The sequence below is a fragment of the Triticum urartu genome, chromosome 5A (genome assembly GCF_056163025.1).
Source record: "Triticum urartu cultivar PI428250 chromosome 5A, HENAU_Tu73, whole genome shotgun sequence".
Classification (NCBI taxonomy): domain Eukaryota; kingdom Viridiplantae; phylum Streptophyta; class Magnoliopsida; order Poales; family Poaceae; genus Triticum; species Triticum urartu.
In genome coordinates, this window is record NC_141877.1 from 306,950,171 (window position 1) to 306,956,691 (window position 6,521).

A 6,521-nucleotide genomic window follows, 5' to 3' on the forward strand; every position below is an offset into this window, starting at 1 on the left:
GCCACGACCTGACTAACCACACAAGTCTCTAGTCCAGGTTTATCGCCTATTCGGGTTCCATCCGCAAGGAGATCCGGCCGGGGTGTCGCTCACGGCCCCAAACGATGTGTACAGGGTTCGCAAGCCCACCAAATGGGTGACGCTTGGTATACCCGACCACGGTGCCTAGTCTGTCCCAAGCCCACCTGTACCGGGTGCCACTTGGTAGACTACTAACACTACCTACAAACACTAGAAACTAGTTGCAACTTCTGGACAGAGATCAGGTTGATTAATAAGTCGAGAGGGGCACTTAAGCATTCCAATGCGTGGTAGTAACTGTTCATGGATCACAAACATAGAACTCAGTTCCTGAGGACGGTTTCAATGAGACAACCCACCATGTACTCCTACATGGCCTCTCACCGCTACCTTTACCAAATCGTGTTCACACACTTAGCTCTCAACGGTAAGACATGTTCACCACATTCCAATTCATCCCCGATGAATCAGACCTGACTCAACTCTAAGCAGTAGCAGGCATGACAACAAGCATGAATGAGTAGGCACATCAGGGCTCAAACAACTCCTACTCATGCTAGTGGGTTTCATCTATTTACTGTGGCAATGACAGGTCATGCAAAGGAAAGGGGTTCAACTACCACATCATGTAATAATTGAATCGTTGTTGTCCTAATGCAGTAAAAGAGAGCAAGAGCGAGAGAGTGGGATTGTACCGGAATGAACAAGGGGGTTTTGCTTGCCTGGCACTTCTGAAGATAATATAGTTCTTCATCGGTGTCATCGAACTCATCGTCGGAACCACGTCTACTGAGGGGGAACAAACACCAGCAACAGAGAAAGAACACAATCAATGCAATACAACAATATGATGCATGATAATGACATGGCAATTTGCTGTGATTTGAGCTAATGCAACTAGCAATGATTTAAATGAAGTTGGTTTGAACCAAAGGTTCAAATTCAAACTCCGTATGTGATTATTTAAATGCCAACATTTGATTTGACCTGATCAGCAAGCATAAGTTGCTCAAACATTCATGGAAATAGCATAAATGGATAGATTGGATTTTTCTGATAATTTTTCATATATAAATTTTTTCATTCTGAGCTACGGTTGAATTTCTATGATTTTTGGAAGTTTTGAACATTTTCTGAACTAATAAACCATTTAAGATTTATTTAAATTCCAGAAAGAATTACTGCGTCAGCATGACATCACAGTGATGTCAACGGTCAACAGGGCCGGTCCAGGTCAAACCTGACCAGTGGGACCCATTGGTCAGTGTCACAGTGCTGGTTAGGGTCGCCGACATGTGGGCCAAGTCAATGGCCATGTCAGCACGGTCAGAACTGACGCGTGGGGCCACTGCGATTAGTTGAACCTAAACAGGAACTAAACCATGGTTAATTAGGCAGCGGGGCCCGGCTGTCAGTGTCACTGGGGTTAATTAGCGGGGCTGTTAGCGGCTAATGACGTTGCCACGTCAGCTCGCCGAAGTTGAATGTCGGCGAGCACACAAACGCGACGAAGTCGCTCAGGAATGCGCTACAGCCGGTGGTTTGGTGCGCTGAGGGCACCAGGGCATAGCCCTTGCTCGCCCGCCTCAAGCAGCGGTGGAGTTGGTCGTGGCGGTGACCGGAATCGACGCCGGCGACGAGCCGAGCGGCGGCCGGAGCTACGGGCGCGCTCGGGTTGGAGCTTGGGGGCATGTGGGGAGAAGCTGGTGAAGGCAATATGCCCTAGAGGCAATAATAAAGTTATTCTTTATTTCCTTATTTCAGGATAACTGTTTATTATTCATCCTAGAATTGTATTAACCGGAAACATGCTACATGTGTGAATACATAGACAAACAAAGTGTCACTAGTATGCCTCTACTTGACTAGCTCGTTAATCAAAGATGGTTATGTTTCCTGGCCATAGACATGAGTTGTCATTTGATTAATGGGATCACATCATTAGGAGAATGATGTGGTTGACTTGACCCATTCCCTTAGCTTAGCACTTGATCGTTTAGTATGTTGCTTTTGCTTTCTTCATGACTTATACATGCTCATATGACTATGAGATTATGCAACTCCCGTTTACCGGAGGAACACTTTGTGTGCTACCAAACATCACAACGTAACTGGGTGATTATAAAGGTGCTCTACAGGTGTCTCCGAAGGTACTTGTTGGGTTGGCATATTTCGAGATTAGGATTTGTCACTCCGATTGGCGGAGAGGTATCTCTGGGCCCACTCGGTAATGCACATCACTATAAGCCTTGCAAGCATTGTGACTAATGAGTTAGTTGCGGGATGATGTATTATGGAACGAGTAAAGAGACTTGCCGGTAACGAGATTGAACTAGGTATTGAGATACCGACGATCGAATCTCGGGCAAGTAACATACCGATGACAAAGGGAACAACGTATGTTGTTATGCGGTTTGACCGATAAAGGTCTTCGTAGAATATGTAGGAGCCAATATGAGCATCCAGGTTCCGCTATTGGTTATTGACCGGAGACGTGTCTCGGTCATGTCTACATAGTTCTCGAACCCGTAGGGTCCGCACGCTTAACGTTCGGTGACGATTTGTATTATGAGTTTATGTGTTTTGATGTACCGAAGGTAGTTCGGAGTCCCGAATATGATCATGGACATAATGAGGAGTCTCAAAATGGTCGAGACATAAAGATCGATATATTGGACGACTATGTTCGGACACCAGAATAGTTTCGGGGTGTTTCAGACATATACTGGAGTACCGGGGGGTTACCGGAACCCCTGGGGAGTTTAATGGGCCAAGATGGGCCTTAGTGGAGAAGAGGAGGGGCGGCTAGGGCAGGCCGCGCGCCCCCTCCCCCTCTAGTCCGAATTGGACAAGGAGGGGGGCCCCCTTTCCTTCCTCTCTCTCTCCTTCCCTTCCTTCCCCCTCCTACTCCAACTAGGAAAAGAGTGGGAGTAGGACTCCTCCCTGGCGCGCTCTCCCCTGGCCGGTCGCCTCCTCCCCTAGTCCTTTATATACGGGGGCAGGGGGCACATCTAGACACAACAATTGATCTCTGGATATCTTAGCCGTGTGCGGTGGCCCCTCCACCATATTCCACCTCGATTATATCGTAGCGGTGCTTAGGCGAAGCCCTGCATCGGTAACAACTTCATCACCGTCACCATGCCGTCGTGCTGACGGAACTCTTCCGTGAAGCTCTACTGGATCGGAGTTCGCGAGACGTCATCGAGCTGAATGTGTGCTGAGCTCAGAGGTGTCGTACGTTCGGTACTTGGATCGGTCGGACCCTGAAGACGTACGACTACATCATCCGCGTTGTGCTAACGCTTCCGCTTTTTATCTACGAGGGTATGTAGACAACACTCTCCCCTCTTGTTGCTATGCATCACCATGATCCTGCGTGTGCGTAGGAAAATTTTGAAATTACTACGTTCCCCAACAGTGGCATCAGAGCCAGGTTTGTGCGTAGATGTTATATGCACGAGTAGAACACAAGTGAGTTGTGGACGATACAAGTCATACTGCTTACCAGCATGTCACACTTTGGTTCGGCGGTATTGTTGGATGAAGCGGCCCGGACCGACATTACGCGTACGCTTACGCGAGACTGGTTTTACCGCCGTGCTTTGCACACAGGTGACTAGCGAGTGTCAGTTTCTCCACTTTAATTGAATCGAGTGTGGCTACGCCCGGTCCTTGAGAAGGATAAAACAACACTAACTTGACGAACTATCATTGTGGTTTTGATGCGTAGGTAAGAACGGTTCTTGCTTAGCCCGTAGCAGCCACGTAAAACTTGCAACAACAAAGTAGAGGACGTCTAACTTGTTTTTGCAGGGCATGTTGTGATGTGATATAGTTGAGACGTGATGAAATATAAATTGTTGTATGAGATGATCATGTTTTTTTCAAGTTATCGGCAACTGGCTGAAGCCTTATGGTTGTCTCTTTATTGCATAAGATGCAAGCGTAATACAATTGCTTTACTTTATCGCTATGCGATAGCAATAGTTGCAGAAGCAATAGTTGGCGAGATGGCCATATGAAGACACGTTGATAAAGATCAAGATGATGAAGATCATGGTGTCATGCCGGTGATGATGGAGATCATGACAGTACTTTGGAGATGGAGATCAAAGGCGCAAGATGATCATGGCCATATCATGTCACATATATTGATTGCATGTGATGTTTATCTTTTATACATCTTATTTTTCTTAGCTCGGTGGTAGCATTATAAGATGATCTCTCACTAAATTTCAAGGTATAAGTGTTCTCCCTAATATGCACCGTTGCGAAAGTTCTTCGTGCTGAGACACCACGTGATGATCGGGTGTGATAAGCTCTACGTTCAAATACAACAGGTGCAAGACAATTTTGCACACGCGGAATACTCAGGTTAAACTTGACGAGCCTAGCATATGCAGATATGGCCTCAGGACACTAGAGACCGAAAGGTCGAGCGTGAATCATATAGTAGATATGATCAACATAGTGATGTTCACCATTGAAAACTACTCCATCTCACGTGATGATCGGACATGGTTTAGTTGATTTGGATCCCATGATCATTTAGATGACTAGAGGGATGTCTATCTAAGTGGGAGTTCTTAAGTAATATGATTAATTGAACTTTAATTTATCATGAACTTAGTCCTGATAGTATTTGCATAACTATGCTGTAGAACAATAGCTCGCAATGTAGCTCCCCGTTTATTTTGATATGTTCGTATAGAAAAACTAAGTTGAAAGATGTTAGTAGCAATGATGCGATTGCATCCGTGATCTGAGGATTATCCTCATTGCTGCATAGAAGAATTATGTCCTTGATGCAGACATTATGAACGTTTGGCGAGCTCGATATGATGACTACTTGATAGTCTAGTGCACCATGCTTTACGGCTTAGAATCGGGGCTTCAAAGACATTTTGAATGCCATGGAACATATGAGATGTTCCAAGAGTTGAAATTAGTATTTCAGACTCATGCCCATGTCGAAAGGTATGAGACCTTTGACAAGCACTTTGCCTACAAGATGGAGGAGAATAGCTCAGCTAGTGAGCATGTGCTCAGAATGTCTAAGTACTACAATCACTTGAATCAAGTGGGAGTTAATCTTCCAGATAAGATAGTGATTGACATAGTTCTCTAGTCACTATCACCAAGTTACTGGAACTTCGTGATGAACTATAATATGCAAGGGATAACGGAAATGATTCCCAAGCTCTTCGTGATGCTGAAATCGACGAAGGTAGAAATCAAGAAAAGCATCAAGTGTTGATGGTTGACAAGACCACTAGTTTCAAGATAAGGGCAAAGGGAAGAAGGGGAACTTCAAGAAGAACGGCAAGCAAGTTGCTGCTCAAGTGAAGAAGCCCAAGTCTAGACCTAAGCCTGAGACTAAGTGCTTCTACTGCGAAGGGACTGGTCACTGGAAGCAGAATTGCCCCAAGTATTTGGCACATAAGAAGGATGGCAAAGTGCACAAAGGTATATTTGATATACATGTTATTGATGTGTACTTTACTAGTGTTTATAGCAACCCCTTAGTATTTGATACTAGTTTAGTTGCTGAGATTAGTAACTCGAAACGTGAGTTGCAGAATGAACAGAGACTAGTTAAGGGTGAAGTGATGATGTGTGTTGGAAGTGGTTCCAAGATTGATATGATCATCATCGCACACTCCCTATACTTTCGGGATTAGTGTTGAACCTAAATAAATGTTATTTGGTGCTTGCGTTAAGCTTGAATATGATTTGATCATGTTTATTGCAATACGGTTATTCATTTAAAGTCAGAGAATAATTGTTGTTCTGTTTACATGAATAAAACCTTCAATGGTCATACACCCAAGGTGAATGGTTTATTTAATCTCGATTGTAGTGATACACATATTCATAATATTGAAGCCAAAAGATGCAAAGTTAATAATGATAGTGCAACTTATTTGTGGTACTGCCGTTTAGGTCATATTGGTGTAAAGCGCATGAAGAAAATCCATGCTGATGGGCTTTTGGAATCACTTGATTATGAATCAATTGATGCTTGCGAACCATGCCTCATGGGCAAGATGACTAAGACTCCGTTCTCTGGAACAATGGAGCGAGCAACAGACTTGTTGGAAATTATACATACTGATGTATGCAGTTCGATGAGTGTTGAGGCTTGCGGCATGTATCGTTATTTTCTGACCTTCACAGATGATTTGAGTAAGATATGGGTATATCTTCTTGATGAAACATAAATCTGAAACATTTGAAAAGTTCAAATAATTTCAGAGTGAAGTGGAAAATCATCATAACAAGAAAATAAAGTTTCTACGATCTGATTGTGGAGGAGAATATTTGAGTTACGAGTTTGGTCTTCAATTAAAACAATGTGGAATAGTTTCACAAACTCATGCCACCTGGAACACCACAGCGTAATGGTGTGTCCGAACGCCATAACCGTACTTTATTTTATATAGTGCAATCTATGATGTCTCTTACCGATTTACCACTATCGTTTTGGGGTTATGCAT